General features: G+C 28.7%; 1 protein-coding gene and 1 long non-coding RNA gene across 4 annotated transcripts in view; both read left to right on the top strand.

Moving 5' to 3' along the window:
- Positions 1 to 21687, top strand: part of LOC123264818 (headcase protein) — a 152607-nt gene that overhangs the window by 44321 nt on the left and 86599 nt on the right. The window lies entirely within an intron of this gene.
- LOC123264884 lies at positions 5646 to 7567 on the top strand. Its single transcript, XR_006509439.1, has 3 exons — positions 5646 to 5655; positions 5750 to 5752; positions 7456 to 7567. It is a non-coding gene; the product is annotated as an uncharacterized LOC123264884 (long non-coding RNA).

The following is a 21687-nucleotide window of genomic DNA, read 5'->3' as shown; positions in this document are numbered from 1 at the left end:
GAAAGTATCGCGAGAGTCAAGGCCAAAAGTTGCAGCGGTCGGCCACCCACCCCCGGTCGAAGAGAGAGAGAAAGCTCAGGTCTGGGTCTGGGTCTGGGTCTGGGAAAAGCTCCGCGCCACGGTCGTCTGCAGATAGGAAGGTTATTGCTATGTCTATAGGTGTAGGTGTAGGTATGGTTGGTATGGCATGGTTGGTAGGGGTAGGCCGTGTCTGTAGACTGCAACGCAGCGGTAGCGGGAACAACCAGAACAACGTTAAAACGGTCGATAGAATTGTCTGCGCACATGCGCAATAACGGCTCAGAGGCACGTCAGCTGCGCCATTGATTCCTACAATCTTCCTACCCAACCCCAACTTGAACCTCAACCCCGTGTGATCGTCCCTGGCCCTGGTCGTTTCTTCAACCCCGACACTGACGCGCCCAACCCGTTCATCCTCTCCACCTTGGCCTCTTCCTGTCTCTCTCGTTCACCTACACCCACACCCACACCTACTGCTAGACTTCAAGACTGACTTTAACCAGACCACGGTGAATAAAGGTTACTAATTTGTATAACGACCTCCACGACCGTCAAATTTAACAATACATTCAACTTTAACATTTTGATCCCTATGTTTCCAGTTTTTTTCAAGTGCTTGAGACTTTCTGTGACTAAAGTGTCCATGGAGGAATTTTTTGATGTGGCTAATTATCATGTTAGGTCACAGCAAGCCTGATCTAGTCATATATGATCATATCAAGCTTTATCTTCACTAAAAATCTCTTGTGAAGAGAAAATTTAACTAATTCGCTCTCTCCCGAGTCGAAATTTAAGTAGTAGATTCAACATATTGAACGTTCAAACTGTAAATTCGACGTATTGAACGTTAAAAACGTTAGTTGAACGTAACAAATCATAAATTCAACGTTTTGAACGTTTAAAACATCAGTTTAACGTATTGTACGTAAAAAATATAGATTCAACATTATCAAAAGAGAATAAATTAAAAAATACTGCAAGTACCACTTGTTCTTAATTAAACACTAGCTAGTCTTCTTAAACAGCTATATACCTTCGAAAAAAAACATTTTGGAAATCATTCTACAAGTAAAAAATTTAGACTGAGTATTTTTATCGAACGCACGCATAAAAACGATTTTGTTGAAATAACAAAAGACGGGATAACTGAAAAATATGTTATGGTAACAAATGAGTGTAGTTATAGTAACAAATCCATTAGTCGCATTAACAAAATGTTTCAAGTTGTACTAACAAACCAGTCTGTTGAATCACCAAATCAATTTGTTGTTCTAACGAAATCATTTTATTGCAGTAACAAAACTAATTTGTTGCTAAAATATTTTCCAAATCAGATATAGCTGATTATAGCATATTTTGTAATTATGGATTCTTATAAAATTTACTGTAACAAATTTATTTGTTATTTTAATAGAATAATTTTGCTATTTCACCAAAAAAATTTGTTATATCAACTAAATTATTTTGTCGAATCTACTTAAAGATTTTGCTATAGTAACCAAATTGTTTTGTTGTTATAACATATCAATAACTTGCTATAATTTAAATTTTGTTATTTTAACATATAATTTGTTATACCTATGTTAACAAATACATTTGTTACTAGAACATATCTTCGGTTATTTTAACAAAATTTTTTTCTGCGTACGGATGGTAAAATGTCAACCAAAAAAATTAAATTCTCCCTAAAAAGCATAGTTATCTGAATAGTTTTAATATTACTTATTTTCACTCTTTATCGGTTTAAATTACGCTCACAATATGTTGAATACGTGCAACTAACGTTTTTAACGTTCAATACGTTCAAATAATGATTTTAACATCCAATACCTTGAACTTACGTTTTCAACGTCTAATACGCTAAACCTACCATTTGAACGTTCAATACGTTGAATCTACGATTTAAATTGAAACTCGGGCTGTCGGAGGTTTTCAACACTACTTTTGATAAAAGAAGTTATATGTGGGCATATCAGACCATATCAAAAAAATTTTTACGTGTAATCAGTGCTGATACTTCAGATCAATTATTTTTAGAAAACAAGAGATATGTGTTGTGACTACATATCAGAAACTTACCATTAAAACTATAATCCAATAGAGAAAATACCTCGCTAGATTTGGAAATCCCTGGTGATCAGTGAGCAGAGGGCACTACCGATCATTTTGCACTAGAGGATATTCAGTAGAAACCCTCTCTGGCGCTAACGATTAGATCGTGCCTTTCATTCCATCTATCGGGATTTATCCATTTGTCCTCTTTTTTTCACTCATGTTGTGTTATATAATCACATATTACTCACACTCACCAAAAAAATCACCCTCTAGAGCATGAGGGAGCAATTTTCTAGCTTTTGTTGATATGAGTTGAGGGAAATGCTTGAAATCTAACAATCCCTTCTAATCGTGTCACACTTCCGCAATTGGAAAGCTCCTTTATTTGTTTTTTTTTCTCCTCTTGGTCCCCCATTTTTACCTTGTCACAAAACAGCTACCATTTTATTTTATTTCATTTCATTTGTCGTAGGCCAGCACACAAATGTAATACTCAATACTAGTAGACAGTATGATAGAAAGCAAGAGTTACAAACTTGAGCAGAATTATAAATCGGGCTGTTACCGAACAATAGCGTGATTAGTGAGGACATTTTGTTAAACTCGAGGACAAAATGGATGGACGGATGGATGTGTAGAGGTTGAGACATACACTATTCACGAGGATGCATTTACTGAAACAGAAATTGTGGGAATTGCAAAGATATCTTAGTCTGGTGCTTCCCGACTTGTCACAGTCACAGACGCCTTCAAATGTCTAAATGTCTGACCTAACATGCAGACGCACATATCAACCTGACATATCAACATATACGTATATGAAAGAGATGATATTTTGCTGGAGAACCAGTCGAGTCTGACGTTACATTCGACGGAGCGTGAACGAGAATCACGGGTAAAAGCATAGGGGAACTTGCAATCCATTTTTTCCTCCTCTATCTTTGTATTTTTATTTATTTCAGTAATAATAATAATAATAATAAAATAAAAATCTTTTTTTTATTCAACATATTCACGTGCAAAAATAGTATGAATTTTTGGGTGGATTTTGATTAGAGGAATGATAACGCGCGAAAAACTTTACCGACTGACTCAATTTGTTTCTTTTCAACTTCAGAACAGTGATTTTGATGTTTCAATAATAAATCAGCCCAAAAATCCTTTCCGTTCAGTCATAACAATCATTTTAGTATTAAATACGACAGCGTAAGAGTCCGCCATTGTCTCAACTGTAGTTCTCTAACGGTGGCGTTGTGAACTAAGCAAGGCGGCAATTTTAAAACATTAAATTGTGCATAAATTCAGTAGATGACTAAGACTAAGGCAGAAATTGGTTCCTAAATTCGTAGGCAGGAAGAAATTTTTTCCATTTAGTCAAAACAACTATTTTAGTGTGAAATGCTAGGAGTTATAAGAACGCTAATCAGAAAAATTTAGTTCTATTTAATAAGATTTAGTAACAGATACTAAATGAGTAACAAACCTTTCATTACCAAATATTTAGTAATAGTTACTAAATCATTTATTAAAGCCCATTTAGTTCCACTAAATAAATATTTAGTAGTATTTAAAAAATTATTTATTGGTACTCAATAAATCGTTTATTGGTATCAAAGAAATTAATGTTTTAACTAATTTTAACGTGTAACCTAACTTTTTAACTTGAAATAAATAAAAATAATTAAAATAAATAATTTTAAGTTAAAATATAAGGTATTATAAAGAAAAGAATCTATTTAAAATATATTTTTTTGTTTGAGACATTTATAAAATTTTAAATTAAACAAGATTTTAACATATCAATAATAGACAAATTGAAAAATGTTAATTATACTGATAGAAGGATTTAGTTCTATTTAATAAGACTTAGTAACAGATACTAAATGATTTAGTAACAAACCATTTATTACCAAATATTTAGTAATAGGTACTAAATCATTTATTAAAGCCCATTTAGTTCCACTAAATAAATATTTAGTAGTATTTAAAAAATTATTTATTGGTACTCAATAAATCGTTTATTGGTATCAAAGAAATTAATGTTTTAACTAATTTTAACGTGTAACCTAACTTTTTAACTTGAAATAAATAAAAATAATTAAAATAAATAATTTTAAGTTAAAATATAAGGTATTATAAAGAAAAGAATCTCATTAAAATATATTTTTTTGTTTGAGACATTTATAAAATTTTAAATTAAACAAGATTTTAACATATCAATAATAGACAAATTGAAAAATGTTAATTATACTGATAGAAGGATTTAGTTCTATTTAATAAGACTTAGTAACAGATACTAAATGATTTAGTAACAAACCATTTATTACCAAATATTTAGTAATAGGTACTAAATCATTTATTAAAGCCCATTTAGTTCCACTAAATAAATATTTAGTAGTGTTTAAAAAATTATTTATTGGTACTTAATAAATCGTTTATTGGTATCAAAGAAATTAATTTTTTAACTAATTTTAGCATGTAACCTAACGTTTTAACTTGAAATAAATAAAAATAATTAAAATAAATAATTTTAAGTTAAAATATAAGGTATTATAAAGAAAAGAATCTATTTAAAATATATTTTTTTGTTTGAGACATTTATAAAATTTTAAATTAAACAAGATTTTAACATATCAATAATAGACAAATTGAAAAATGTTAATTATACTGATAGAAGGATTTAGTTCTATTTAATAAGACTTAGTAACAGATACTAAATGATTTAGTAACAAACCATTTATTACCAAATATTTAGTAATAGGTACTAAATCATTTATTAAAGCCCATTTAGTTCCACTAAATAAATATTTAGTAGTATTTAAAAAATTATTTATTGGTACTTAATAAATCGTTTATTGGTATCAAAGAAATTAATTTTTTAACTAATTTTAGCATGTAACCTAACGTTTTAACTTGAAATAAATAAAAATAAATAATTTTAAGTAAAAATATAAGGCATTATAAAAAAAGAATCTCATTAAATTATATTTTTTTGTTTGAGACATTTATAAAATTTTTAATTAAACAAGATTTTAACATATCAATAATAGACAAATTGAAAAATGTTAACTAAACTCCACTGAGAAAAGACATAAATAGAAGACATTTATTGGGAGTATGTGTGTTTTTAAAGGTTTAATAAATCTCCCAAAATCGAGCTGAATAAAATAATCTAAGTCAGTGAATAAGTTATGTATCACATAAACATTGTAATTAAAGCATAGCCATCTACCGACAATACTTGCCAAAGAAATATTTAGTACCTGCTACTAAATATTATTTGGTGGAAATAAATATTTATTTCCATGTGATAAGGCTTTGTTCATATAAAGAAATCATTTATTAAACTGTAACAAATAATATTGATGGGTACAAAATATTTGTTTATCCCAAATAAATGAATAAAAATTTTGTTACTAAATCAGTTTAGTACTCCGTACTAAATCCTTCTATCAGTGTACCTGTTGGTCGACTTAATAACTTTCCATTAAATTAATTTCTACCAAGTCCTTTCGGAGGACTTATTATTATCTGAGGCTATTATCTAAAATGGCACTGCGTGAAAACCGAGTTTTTTAAGTGTTGTCCATTATTTTTTAGTGAATTCAATGGAATTGTTGTTTTGTAAAACAAAATAGAGGAAAGTTTAGTCAGATTGAAGATCTGAAGAAAGAAAGTAGTGGTAAGGCTGACTGCGACAGGAGAAAAGAACCGAAAGATACGTTTTTTCCATTTGTCGTACGCGAATAGAATGCCAGATTTATCCTGAGTACTCTACTACAGGAGTTCTTTGCTGCTACACCACCCTCGGCCAGAGCTTTCGCGCTCGAGATGACTAGACTATCGATTCTTACTTGCACTTGTACTTGTTTCTTGAAAAGAAGATACTCTGTATAGCAGAATATTATCTTGCTCCATCGAATTGAGGACCACTGCAATTTCCCATTTTTATTTTCATTGTTCGCTTTCTACTTCCTTTCCTTTAGAAAAAAATAATGAGTCAATACTCTGAATTCAAGTAGAAAAATTCACAGGCGCTTTTGTTTAAACAAAATCCAGTGAATATTTCAACAGTGGCTTTAAATACAGACAACATTGCCCGTATTAAAATAGAACCCCGTAAACTGGAAAAATCTCAGAATTTTATTGCGGAAAAACATTCTAGAGGGTAATAAAAGTGAAAAGTGTAACGGCGTGTCATAAAAGTGGGTGGTTTTGGGAGAAAGAATTGGAGAGGAGGGTGAAGGGAGAGAGTGCAGGGAAACCAGTGAAAGGGGTAGTAGATGGTACAGTGAAAGTACTGAAAGGGCGCAGCGGCGAGGGGATTGAGTAATAGCTACAAACGATCCGCTTTACGAGAATGGATACGCCCTATCTGTTTGGGCTTTGTAATGAGTCGCGTCTGCGCCAGAGGTATTTACTGATTATTTTGGTTTTTACCTCTACTCGTGCTCAATCCTTCGATTTCCGATTCTTTTAATACTTTCACTGAAAAAAATTGACTTGATTAAAGAGAAAAAATCTTTTATCACAAAATTATTTTGATAGAAATTTCCAAGTCTTTTTCTCAGAAAAAAGTTTATTGCATTTGGTTAATTTTGGAATTTGTATAATAATTTTTGGATTTTTTTTTCTGTTTCAGGTAAGCTGACTGTTTCATTGTCGTTAATGTCGGATGTGTTTATTTGTAAGTAATTATAAGTAAATTTTTACTAACTTAACCAAAAAAATTTATAACTAAAATACTTGCTGATGTATGTAAAATATAATAAAAATATGGAGAATTTGTGAAAAATAAATTATCAACATCAAATTTTCGACTGATTTTTATACATATTTTTACTTTAATTGAAGTACATTAAAGCTAAATCTTTAATTTTATGAAAATTGAAAAAATTTTCATGCTAATTTCTTTTAGAGCGTTTGAAATATTTTTTTGATACAAATTTGATACATATTCTCTGTATTATGCACATTTTTTTCATATTTTAGTATAATTTCCATTTGTTTTTCACGAGCCAAACTTCTTGAAAAGTATAAAAAATATTTTTGTCAGAACTACCAAAATTGAAAAATTTCCAACAGATAATTCTCAAACTAATTGATCAATTTCCTTTATTTTCAATCAAGGCCTTGAAATATGTTTACAAAATAGTTCTACAAATTTCCATTATCCCTTTAAAATTTTGAAAAATATCATTTCGACGGTCTAATTAGCAATTGGTCTGACTCTTTATTTTTTAGAGGGTGCACTGAAAAAAAAATATTTTTCCACCTAGAATACTAAATTTTTTACTCAAGTTTTCTTGATTTAAAAAACTGGTTTTCTTAACCTTAAAATACCATACTTTATTATAAGGCTAGTTTTTTTAGTATCAGAAAACTTTATTCTTATAGTTAAAAAACTTTCGTATTCTAATCATAAGAATACCAATTTTTTATCCATAAGGAAAAATTTCCTAGGTAGAAAAAAACTTTTTTTTCAGTGTGATTTTTTAACTTTTTAATGTAGCAATAGTCCAATTATAAATTATTTGAATGATGATCCAAACCAACATATTATATCTCTATTAGATATTGAATTGTTTTTTAAAGTGATAATAAATTTTGAACTAATTGTTATTTTGTACAAATGGAAGATTTTACAAAATGGAGTTAGACAATTTGCTAATTAGAACGTCAATTTATAAATTGGAGTCAATTTTTAATAAAAAAGAAGGATAAAAGAATCTGACGTAATCTATTTAATAACAATCATTACCATTACTAGTTATTAATAGTGATATTTTTACGCAACATTATCTGATATCAAATGGAACGTAGTTCCTGATGGTGAATCAAAAGGGACTTTGACACATAATATATATGACATAACAGGAGAGTTGTAGAGTGTCGATCCGAAATAAAGTTATTCGTGGGCCTGTAACTGTAGATCCTTCGACACCCCTCGTCAACACGGATCGCCGGGTAAGTGAGAGCAGAGGACTGTCTTTATACTTCTCTCACCCTTGAAAATCTTTCCACTCCCGACAACTAAGGGTTGCGTAACCTACCCTCGGTGATGGGATCGTAAAGCTCGCGTTTCGACTCTGCTCTACTCTCTTTCGATGCGCGTCACTCGATTTAAATCGTAACGAATGCCATGTCAAGTAATTCGAGGGTGATCTCACTTCCCTCGTCTCATCTCCTTCGCTATCTGCTATCCATTCTTTTAGGATTGGTTAAATTTGCACCATCTGCAGAACGGGATTATTGCACCACGTTGTTGTTTTTTAGTTTTTATATTTAGAGTTTTAATTTTATTTAATTATGGAATACTTTTTTTCTTCATAGCTGTTGTTCAAATAATTTATATGTTTTATGTTTTAATTAATTTAATTTTGAACTTTTTTTATTAATTTTGAATAAAAAATTTCTCGATTTAGTTTTTAAACGACAAATATTTTTTATAGACCATATAAAAAAAATAACATTAATAATCTATATTATTAAGGGAATAAGAAAAATTTTGTTTCCAGGATAGTCATACGATAAAATCGGTTATTTTATTGAAATTTAGTGTCATTGCAAAGGTCTTGATTTGAATTTGTGCCTTTTCAAAATTTCATATTATTCTCACCGATAGTCAATTTATGATAGTTAATAGTTAAGAAAGTACATTGCAATTTAACATAATTAAGAAACGACCTTGTATCTCGTAAAATATTAATATTTTTAACAATATTAGCTCATCCCGATGTTACACTCATCAAGACCTTTCATTTGAGTACCCACATCAATTTTTCATATATTTTATATATATATATATATATATATGTATATATGAAAAATATATCAAAATGCATGTGGGTACTCAAATGAAAGCTCTTGATGATTGTAACATCGGGATGAGCTTATATCTTCAAAAACGTCAATAGTTAAGAAAGTACAATGCAATTTAACATAATTAAGAAATGACCTTGTATCTTGTGAACTATTGACATTTTTTAAGATATAAGCTCACCCCGACGTTCCACTTATCAAGACCTTTCATTTAAGTACCCACATCAATTTTTCATATATGTATATATATTATATATATGTATATATGTATATATGAAAAATATATCAAAATGCATGTGGGTACTCAAATGAAAGCTCTTGATGAGTGTAACATCGGGATAAGCTTATATCTTTAAAAACGTCAATAGTTAAAAAAGTACCTTGCAATTTAACAAAAATCATTATTTAATAAAGCAAAATTTTATTTATTTATAGTTCACAAATCACGGCAGTCACATAGTGACTGCAAAGTTGCTAGTACAATTCATATTACTAAAGAACCATTATCGCTTTGAATTATAAAAAAACAATTAATTAATTAAAAAAAATTCTTTATGGTCTGTAAATTTGTATGTATGGATCTGTCTGTGGTCTGTGGTCACGATAACGCACTTGAGCTATCAAAGCTAATTTTTTTAAGCTTCTTAATTAATTAAATTTTTCAAAATAATTTTATTGATTCAAGATTGTTCGTTTTAAATGCGGTTAAATAGTGTTTCCATTCTCAATCTATCAGAAAAAATTTTTCTCAAATTTTTAATTTAAACTTGTGGATATCGATTATAAAGAAAATGTTGACCTTCAATGCGCAGACATATTAAAAAAAAAAAAATCTACACAGTGAAAAATTTTGCGTCATTGCGTCGACAAATTTTGTGTTAAAAATTTTTGTGTTAAATGTTTAAATTTAACATTTACTCTGTTAAATTAAATTGCAAATTAAAATTATCCTTACCATTAAAAGCCATTATTGGATGAGGACATAAATAATACTCAGTGCCAAGGACGAAAAAATGAAATTAACAAGACTATAACAAGAATGACTAATTAGTTCATTAAAATTTAAAAGACGCTGGTATAATCATGAAAAGGTATTTCTCGTTTGTTGACTTCATTACAAAGTAATGTATATATATGTATAGATATAATATATATAGATAATGTAGAAATATATAGAGAGATGTAGAATATTACCACCCTTAGTGGAAACTGGTAGTCGACGAGTTGCGCGAAATGGCAAACACTCTTATTCATTTCTCCAGAGAAAAGCAAGATGAGGGCGAAAGTCTATCCCTCTCGACCTCTCTTATCGTATTTCCTTTCCTTTTTTTTTTTCATTATTATTTTATTTATTTATTTATTCTTTTTGGCTCTTTTTATTATCCACTTTAAAGTCCCGCGTCTTTGTAGCCGAACCGTACACTGTACTACATTAAAAAAAAAGTTTAAATAAAATCCTGATGGTAACAAACTTTTAAAGATGTTTGTTAGTTACGAGTTACTTAATCGTTTTTAATTGAATTTAGTAATTTCTTTTTTTATTTTCTGAAACTTTTCTTCCAAAGAGAGATCCCTTAGTTATTCATTGTGGCGAGTTTATAGTAAAAAATTTAACGACCGAAATAAAAGTTGAGTCTTTAAATTTTATTTATTAAGGTAGTTTGATTCTCGCAATCCCAGGTCAAATTAATAGATTTTTTTTTTTTTTTGCAAGTGATCACTGCAAGTGACAACTGTTATAGATTATGTAAGGTCGGTACTTAAAACAGTTGCTCACGGTGTTCATTTATTGTTTAAATTTTCAAATATCACTTCAATTTGTTAAATCTGCTATAATTTACATGAAATTTTAATGTATGTTTAATAACAATTTATTTTAATGCAAAAAAACTTTATGATTATATTTCAATTTCAAATTTGCCGCGCACCGAGAAGTCGCCATTTTTCCCCTGATAAAAATGGGGGAGTAATGTCTCCGACAAACAACAAAGATAGAAACCAATTTTTGATATTAAAAAATTAATTGAATTAAAACTATGTGGTAAATCGTTATCAAATTTTGATAGAATATGTATAAAACATTGTTCTATCTATTGAAAAGTTTTTTTTATGAGGTCAAGTTGGCCGATTTTTTATAAATCCTCTATTTCCGGAGTTATTGAACAAGGACACTCGTAAGAGATCGTGTATTTTCGCAAAACTTTAATTAATTATATCTCTTTAACGGTGTGGTAAAAAATCTGATTTTTTTTCTATTATAGATGTATTAAATCATAATCTTTCGAATGAATATAAAAAATATGGGGTCAAGTTGAAGTCATTTGGCGCCCAAACTACCTTAAATACAAAAAAAGTTTGTGATTTTCTTGGTTTATTTTTTATGAAGGTAATACGAATATATCTTTACCACCTGTGTTTTTAGGTAACGTAACACACAAGCAAAGAAGTGACAAAACGGGCTCGATTACCGTGAGTCTGCCCCTAGGGAGCAGCACCGTCCGCTGATGACGCGCCCGGGACCTTTATGAAATTAACTGGATGCCGGGCATCGTTTTTCAACCGCCTTTTCGCCGTCTATCCTCTTCTTTTTATCTCATCCTTTCTGTATCCTTTGCTTTACTCTTGTCTCTTGTCTTGCGGCTCTTTGTACCTAGACACTGCTATTGCTCTTATTGCTCTTGAACACCTCACCTCACACCCAAATTCTCTTTCATTTCCGCGCGTACTCTCATTTCCTTTTTTACTTTTAGTTTTATTTTATTTGGGAAATTAGTTTTACTTAAATTGAAAATTTTCATGTAATTAATTTAAATAAAATAATAATATTGTTAATAAAATTTTAAAAGCATTCATAATTTCTCAATAGAAAATTTAATTCACTTGGAAAATAATTTGAACATGATGAATTTATTTTCATCAATTTTTTTGGTTCACTGATGTGGAAAATTGACACGTATGATGAAGTACGTTCACAAAATCTCTGCAAGCACTTATTTTGGAGGAAATTTAATTATTTTTAATATTAATACTAAAACACATTGGTCTTCATTTCATAAATTTTCATGATTCACTTGAGTGAAAAATTTACACACAATTACGTCCGTCTAAAAACTACTTATGGGTAATCATTCAAAAGAGAAATTTATCATTATTTTTCAAAATTATTATTATTATTACTAGCAACCTTGCAGTCACTATGTGACTGCCGTTACTTGTGAACTATAAATAAATAAAATTGTGCTTTATTAAATAATGAATTTTGTTAAATTGCACGGTACTTTCTTAACTATTGACGTTTTTAAAGATATAAGCTCATCACGATGTTACACATCAAGAGCTTTCATTTGAGTACCCAAATGCATTTTGATATATTTTTCAAATATACATATATATAATATATATAAATATATAAAATATATGAAAAATTGATGTGGGTACTCAAATGAAAGGTCTCAAAAATTGTAATGTCGGGATGAGTTCATGTTTTTAAAAATGTCAATAATTCATATGATACCAGGTCATTTCTTAATTATGTTAAATTGTACTGTACTTTCTTAACTATTGACGATTTTATGGATATAAGCTCATCCCGATGTTACACTCATCAAGAGCTTTCATTTGAGTACCCACATGCATTTTTGATATATTTTTCATATATACATATACATATATATATATATATATATATATATATATATATATATATATATATATATATATATATATATATATATATATATATATATATATATAATATCTATAAATATATAAAATATATGAAAAATTGATGTGGGTACTCAAATGAAAGGTCTCGATGAGTGTAATGTCAGAGTGAGTTTATATTTTTAAAAATGTCAATAGTTTACAAGATACGTCATTTCTTAATTATGTTAAATTGCACTATACTTTCTTAACTATTGACGATTTTAAAGATATAAGCTCTTCCCGATGTTACACTCATCAAGAGCTTTTATTTGAGTACCCACATGCTATTTGATATATTTTTCATATATACATATATATAATATATATAAATATATGAAAAAATGATGTGGGTACTCAAATGAAAGGTCTTGATGAGTGTAACATCGGGATGAGCTTATATCTTTAAAAATATCAATAGTTCACAAGATACAAGGTCATTCCTAAATTATGTATCTAGAGATAGAGAATATTTGAATGCAGCCAAATACTTATCATCATAAATTGACTATCGGTGAGAATGATATGAAATTTTGAAAAGGCACAAATTCAAATCAAGACCTTTGCAATGACACTAAATTCCACTAAAAAAATCGATTTTATCATATGACCATTCTGGATACAAAATTTTTCTTATTCTCTTAATAATATAAATTATTGTTATTGTTAATTCGTTGTTATTTTTATTGTTATTATATTATCGAAAATTACAAAAAATATAGTTTTTTTTTTTGGTCTTTAAATATCAGATACCTCAAAAATATGCGTAGAGTTAAAATATACATGGATATAAACACATCAGATAGGATCGTGATTTTTTAGGCACGCGAGGCGACTACCGAGGAATGCCCATAAATCTCATTGGCACGAGACTCGTATACATACTGCAAGTAGACTTTTCTCCCTTAAAACCCGCGTAACAGCGTGTTGGAATTCGAACGGTAATTTATTCCCGTTCTCGATCATCAGATCGCGAATAAAATAAAATAAAATGAAATATTTAAAAGCATTTGCTTAAACAATAAATATTCAAATTCATATTTGTGAGATAACAGCAAAGCATGGATGAGGGAAGAGGTTTGATTTCTCTAGTCTTTGGTTTATTTGCTCAAAAAATATGACAGTGAGAATCCGGTGAATTTATCTTTATATAAATTTATCGCGACTAGAGACATATCGCGTAAAGTTAAACCGTGACTCGCGTGTCACCGACGTGAGCTCGAATAAATTACTTTTACCGCTTGGCTATGAGCTTTAGTTTTTGGATTCTACACTTGAGCCACTCCCGTCAGCTTTTTACGTCGACGTGTAACGTCTAGGAATGAATATATGCTTAACTATACTAAGCTTAAATTATCAGGAGTATTATTATATCTCAGCTCGACGGTCATCGCCGTCACACTGCATACTACATACTTCGTACACTCGCATGCCTTCGCTGTAAATTAAATGTCCATGGTAAAATTAGATCTACCACCTACGACTCGAGGTTTATTTATTTTGTTGTTTTTCATTTTTTTTCTTTTGTTTTTTTGACTCTCTTTGAAGTCTTCTGACTAATTGTTTTTTACTCATATTTTTCTCCTTCTAGATGATGTATTTACAAACCAAACAATTATAAAAAAAAAAAAAAACAGCCAATAAACTATTAAGATTGTTATTATACATTTTTATAAAAAAAATGTTTTTTCTTTATAATGACATAAATTTATAAAATATTATAAAAAATAAAAGATATAAATTATAAGCTTCTAATCTACACAGAAAGAAAAATTTCTTGACTGGAGAACAATATTCTTGGCTCAAGAAAATTTTCGGGTGCCTAAAGGAAGACCAAAGTTGTGTTGGCCGAAGTAAAAATTTTTCGAGAAATTCTATTCATGGTGAAAATAATTTTTTCTTAATTCAAATTATCATAAATACTTGATACTATAAATTTTTATATTTGATAAAGATTTTTAGATACTTTAGGAAAGCAGCGCCACCTACTTCAGCTGAGAAAAAAATTTTCTCACCTTGAGAAAATCAATTATACATATTGAATGAAAAAAAAAATGATTCAATATTATTTGATCTTCCCATTTGACATGTTAATCAATAAATAAATCAAGAACTTAATTTTTTGGAGCAAGAGGCTGAATTTTCTCAAAACAAGATTTTTTTGATTTAAATAAATTTTGTTGGATTAAGATACGTATTTCTTATAGCAAAAGAATTAATTTTATTGGAATAAGTAAAATTTCTTGTGTCAAAAAAAAATTTTTTTTTCGCTCAAGAAAATAATTAGGAAGAAAAATATTTTCTTAGTTCAAGTGAACCTTTTTTTCTGTGTATATAAATGTAAATTCGATTCGAGATAAATAAAGTCAATTACAAAATTTTTCCACAAGTTATCTTAATGAATATTATAAACATCCGTGATAAAATTTGATGTATCATGACTTCTATAAAAATTTCCATTTAGATATTTTTACATCAGCCCTTAGGTGAATTTAAAAACAACAAAACGATTCTTTGTCTCATATAAATTAATTTCTTAAAAGAAGATAAGAGTGACAATTAAAAAACTATTAACGATAATTAGTTTTTATCAATTAAATAAAAAAAAAATGCCTCCAATCTAAAAAAAAATAAAGAAAAATGTCAAGGCAAATAATAACGCACGATACATAAATTTATATCTGATAACAATAATAAACAATTATTTTTAATAAATAAAATTTGATCTTTTAAGAAACTTGAGGTTTTAATAGAAGCGATAAATAAAGCGAGAGAATAGAAAAGTTTACGTCAATCAGTCAACGACCGTAGTGACTTTTTATATCTATGTATGTGTCGTCCAGTGGCGTCAGGGTCACCGTTCGCGTGGCGTAACGTTGAGTTAGGTTAGTAAAATATGTACTTATATATATGTGTTTAACTACGACTCTATTTCTATTTTTAACATATATGTAATATACGTACTGTGACATTAACGCGAGGCACATGTGCATCCAATGCACACATTTATCTATGCATATTTATATAACACACATTAATGTATGGATTATATATATGTGAGATATGCAGTTTAATCGGAAAAACCCACAGTAATGATTACAACAACGTGAATTGCACAGTCGTGTAGGTCAGGAATTAAATACACTAATGTTATGTATGATTCGTTAGTCAGCAATATACTCAGCACATACGCTTACACTTATATTATAGATTATAGAGTTATTTTATTATGTGATATGTTACACGGTTGATGTTAATCATTCCTTACATTTTAAAACAATTTTTTTATAATTTAATACTATGCAGCTAGTTGAGTTTTGTTGATTATTGAATAATTAATTGATTTTTTCATGCAGATTGTATAGGTCATTCTTTTCAAATTACGATTGGTATGACTAAGTGATAAACTTATGTAATTCAATATATGTATTTTAATATTGAGAAAAAAATCTCAATCTAATCTTTGCTTAGTGTTACATTCTGAGAAAGGTATTGATTAATTGTTATTTTTATCTCAGTTCGATTATAACATTAATATTATTATTGCTATGAAAAATTTACATAGAAAAAAAGGTTCACTTGAGCTAAGAAAATATTTTTCTTCCTAATTATTTTCTTGAGCGAAAAAAAAATGTTTTTTCGACAAGAAATTTCACTTATTCCAACAAAATTAATTCTCTTGCTTTAAGAAATACGTATTGATCCAAGAAAATTTATTTAAGTCAAGAAAATCTTGTTTTGAGAAAATTCAACATCTTGCTCCAAAAAATTTAGTTATTGATAGAAGTAAATTTTCTTGAGAAAATTTCTCTCTTGCTCCAAAAAATTAAGTATAAAGATAGAAACAAATTTTCATTAATATTTTTATTGATTAACATGTCCAATGGGAAGATCAAATAATATTGAATCATTTTTTTTCATTCTATATGTATAATTGCACGCTAAAATAATATAAAATGGGTATCAAATATTCAAGAGAAAAATTTTCTCAAGGTGAGAAAATTTTTTTCTGAGCTGAAGTAGGTGGCGCTGCTTCTCTAAAATATCTAAAAATCTTGATCAAATATAAAAATTTATTGTATCAAGTATTTATGATAATTTGAATTAAGAAAAAATTACTTCCGCCAAGAATAAAATTTCAAGAAAAATTTTTACTTCGGCCAACACAACTACCGTCTTCCATTAGGCATCCTAAAATTTTCTTGAGCAAAAAAAAAATTTTTTTTGACACAAGAAATTTTACTTATTCCAACAAAATTAATTCTCTTGCTTTAAGAAATACGTATCTTGATCCAAGAAAATTTATTTAAGTCAAGAAAATCTTGTCTTGAGAAAATTTCTCTCTTGCTCCGAAAAATTGAATATAAAGATAGAAACAAATTTTCATTAATATTTTTATTGATTAACATGTCCAATGGGAAGATCAAATAATATTGAATCATTTTTTTTCATTCAATATGTATAATTGCACGCTAAAATAATATAAAACGGGTATCAAATATTGAAGAGAAAAATTTTCTCAAGGTGAGAAAATTTTTTTCTCAGCTGAAGTAAGTGGCGCTGCTTCCCTAAAATATCTAAAAATCTTGATTAAATATAAAAATTTATTGTATCAAGTATTTATGATAATTTGAATTAAGAAAAAATTACTTCCACCACGAATAAAATTTCAAGAAAAATTTTTACTTCGGCCAACACAACTTCGGTCTTCCTTCAGGCACCCGAAAATTTTCTTGTCAAGAATTTTGTTCTCCAGTCAAAAAATTTTTCTTTCTGTGTATTAAATGTCTAGATTTAAAAATAAAAAAATAAACATTTTAAAATGAATTGACAATTAAATGACAAGAAAATAACCGAAGAATTACATAAAATGCTTGTCACAAGTCAAGTAAAAAGTGTATACAGAAGATCGCAAAGTTAAATGAATGTCAAGCACTCAGCGAAGATATAAAAATATTGCTTAACATAAACGAGTGTTTACTATAGTGCAAAATTATTTCCACGATTATATTTTCACTAAAAAATTTATTTCGATGGGTATTTTCTCACCTTGGCCTTCATTTGTCCTCTGTCTCTATTTTTAGGCACTAAAATTTGAATATAAATTTATTCAGTTAAATGTTGAAAAACAAATTTAAAATTACATAATAATCAACGATAAACGTTTTAAATTAATATCACAGTTACTTTTATTTAAATAGCCGCGTGTAAACAAAATGATTCAGTTGTTATTGTCGTATAACCCAAGGTTGCCATTTCAAACCCAATTACTCCAGTTACATAATTACACCGATTTATAATACTTATTGAACTAGTTAGAGGTAATTATTTATTTTTCTGATCAAACTTAAATTATTATCTATCGATCTGAAAATTTTTACTACTAATTATATTTAATAATTTATTTCTCAAATATTTTAAGTTAAATTTGACGAAAAATTTTTTACCGCACTGATAGAAGGATTTAGTTCTATTTAATAAGATTTAGTAACAAACCTTTCATTACTTAATATTTAGTAATAGATACTAAATCATTTATTAAAGCCCATTTAGTTCCATCAAATAAATATTTAGTAGTATTTAACAAATGATTTATTGGTACTCAATAAATCGCTTATTGGTATCAAAGAAATTAATTTTTTAACTAATTTTAGCGTGTAACCTAACTTTTTAACTTAAAATAAATAAAAATAATTAAAATAAATAATTTTTAGTAAAAATATAAGGTATTATAAAAAAAAGAATCTCATTAAATTATATTTTTTTGTTTGAGACATTTATAAAATTTTTAATTAAACAAGATTTTACCATATCAATAATAGACAAATTGAAAAATGTTAACTAAACTCCACTGAGAAAATGCATAAATAGAAAATATTTATTGGGAGTATGTGTTTTTTTAAAGGTTTAATAAATCTCCCAAAATCAAGCTGAATAAAATAATCTAAGTCAGTGAATAGGTTATGTATCCCATAAACATTAGAATTAAAGCACAGCCATCTACCGACAATACTTACCAAAGAAATATTTAGTATACTGATAGAAAAACAATCTTGATTCAAGAAACATCTTTTCTTCAAAAGTTGATTTTTGTTTCAAAATTTCTAGCTGTTTTAATTCAAGAAATAAACTCTTGAGACTAGATGTAGATATATTTGATTCAAGAATTTTTGTCTCTTGGTTCAAGATAGGCGATAACATAATCCAAGATATTACCGACTTGTGTTAAGAATGGCTTTTTTTTTTAATCATTAATTTACTATGTGAATTTATTTATTTATTTATTTAATTTGAATGCCAAGGCAATGGCCGAATGGCAAAAGTACAAAAATATAAGAATATAAAGTACAAGTAAGAGTATAAACGTCTCTAAATAAATATTGTAACAATATTAAGATTTAGGTGTAATAACAAATAGTGAAAACAATCAAAAGATTTAAGAAATATCATCAGTTTTTTACAATCAAAAGAAATATATAAGGTGAAATAAACGTAAGCAAGAAATTTCTTAAAGTTCCAGTTTTAGCTGAAGAGAAGGCAAGAAGTTTTTAAAGTGGGTATCAGACTAGGTTTAGATCTAAATTTATAGTTTATAGCACTCCAATTATTAATGATTTGAATCATCATCGGTGAAGCCGGGACTCAAGTTCTCCTTAAGCTCAAGGTCATGGAAGAATTTGTAGGCTTTTGTCTTGAAAGTATCTTTGCTAAGTGCATTGATGACATCAGGTGGTAATTTCTATAAATTTATGTAATAATATTTAATTATAATAAATTAAATTTCATTATAATATTACTATATTTTCACAATTATGTTAAATCGAAAATCTATAAAAAATTTTTTTTATTTACTTCAATAACATCTTAAATAAAGAATTTATTATTTAAACCAAAAATTTAAAGTTTTTTAAACGATAATGTTATTTTGGTTGAAAAACTTAAATGTATCGATTAAAGATGATGTAATTTTGAGTAAAGATACAAGACTTATCCAACGAAGACATACATTTCTTAAGCCAAGAAAATCTAAACCAAGACAAGAAGTTCTTGAAGCAAAATAATTATTTGTCTTCCAAAATAAATTCTTAGATCAAGAAAATATCTCTCTTGAGTCAACATAAATTTTCTATTACCTGTTACTAAATACTATTTGGTGGAAACAAATATTTACTTCTATATAATAAGGCTTTGTTCATATAAAGAAATCATTTATTAAACTGTAAAAAATGATATTGACGGCTACAAAATATTTGTTCCTCCCAAATAAATGAATAAAAATTCTGTTACTAAATCAGTTTAGTACTCCGTACTAAATCCTTCTATCAGTGTGTGCGTAGATCTTTAACAAATGTCTCCTGTAACCTTTAAAGAGAGAGTTGACTGTAATTAGCCGGCATTGTATGACAGTAAAGTAGAGTAGTCGCGTGACAATCAACAACTCAATTTATTTATCATTATTTTCACACTTCTATTCTCACTTTATGTAACTTTGGTGAAACTAATGGTCAGTGAATGGTTATTGTCACCCCTCTCCTCGGTGAATATTACAGTACTCTGATACGTTACATTGCATGTACTTTGTTCACTTTGTTCCGAGTATGGGGAAATAAATAGAAAAAGATACTATGTTTGAGCCTTTTTCTATCGAGCCTTTTAACAAAGAAAACTGCCGTTGATATCCATAGGATTGACAGAGGCACAATATTTGAAGCTAATTCAAGGACTCGATCAGGGGAAGATAAAGCTTCAACCCACTACCAATGCGAAAGAACAAAGAAAAGTAAAGAGTGGCACAACAGGGTGATATAAAATATATATATCTATATATATATAAACAGAGTTTGGGGATGTGGCGCGTGGCCCATTGTCAAGTTTGACGGACAAGGGGTCACGTGAGTAGAGCATGAGCCTGGTGCCTTTAATACTTGTAGTAGTGTTACATCTACGAATACGAGGTTTAGCAGCTGTCTTGCGAGGAAAAACAAAGTAATCCCTACTATACAGCTCCAGGCTATCGGAGAATCACTCTTTTTTTATTTCATTTTGTTTCCATTATATTAGCTTCTGAACCTTTGTGCGCTTTTATTTCCCTCTTTCGACGTTAACCAATTAGAGTTGGCTCCGTTTTTATAAATCTCAATCACGGTAATTATTATTAATATTAATATTTGTAATTTGTACTTTGTACTTAAAGAGAAGGGAGGAAAAGCGAGGGAGGATTATATATTAACAATATATAAAGGAGCCACGTGCCGTCTGTCTATTGAATTGGCTCATAGGGGGGATGGAGAGAAAATCCTACTGACCTATCGAGAACGTCAACAAAGATCAAATTTTTCGGTTGCTCAACGGCTTGTTTCTTTGTGCTGAAAAAATTAACGTATTATTTATGGACAAAGAGACCTGGTTCAGTTCGCACAGAATTTTATTATTTTATTAACTGACATTATACTGCAGGTCATTGACTGCAGAAACGAAAGAAGAAATGGATCGGGTTACATTCACGGTGAAAACGAGACATATAACAGTAGCACTGCAGTAAAGCGGTAAATAAAAATATGTGTGTGTGCTTGTTTGTTGCATCAAACTTTTATGAAAACTTTAAACAAAACATATTGTGTATAGCCCAAACAATATTATTTACTCAATTGTATTTGATGCATATGGAACACTTCCTTGAATTCAAAAACTTACATTATTTCTTGGTATCTAATGTAGAACTTTTTAAAAAAATTTACTGTTTGGACAAGGAGTAATTTCAATAGTCTCCATTTTTTTTAAGGACAATTGAAAAAATAACTACTCGAAAATAATGTAAAAAAAGTTTTGAAAATCCAAAAGTGCACGACTCATAATTCTCATTTAATTATGGAATATTAATAAAATAAAGAATGTGAAAAAATAGTTATTTTCGATACGTATGCGCAATGGTAGGTATTTTGGTAAGCTTGAAGTGACGTCACGAGGCTGAGATTATGAGTGCATTCTCAACAAAACCGAGTACGTTGTTATCGGTCGAGCGAAGCGAGTGACCACTTTTTAGTCCTTAACAAATATTTCTTAGTATTTAAAAAGATTTATTAATAT

The sequence above is a fragment of the Cotesia glomerata genome, linkage group LG5 (genome assembly GCF_020080835.1).
Source record: "Cotesia glomerata isolate CgM1 linkage group LG5, MPM_Cglom_v2.3, whole genome shotgun sequence".
Classification (NCBI taxonomy): domain Eukaryota; kingdom Metazoa; phylum Arthropoda; class Insecta; order Hymenoptera; family Braconidae; genus Cotesia; species Cotesia glomerata.
The sequence above is the reverse complement of the archived record's forward strand: the minus strand, read 5'-3'. Positions and strand labels throughout refer to the sequence as shown.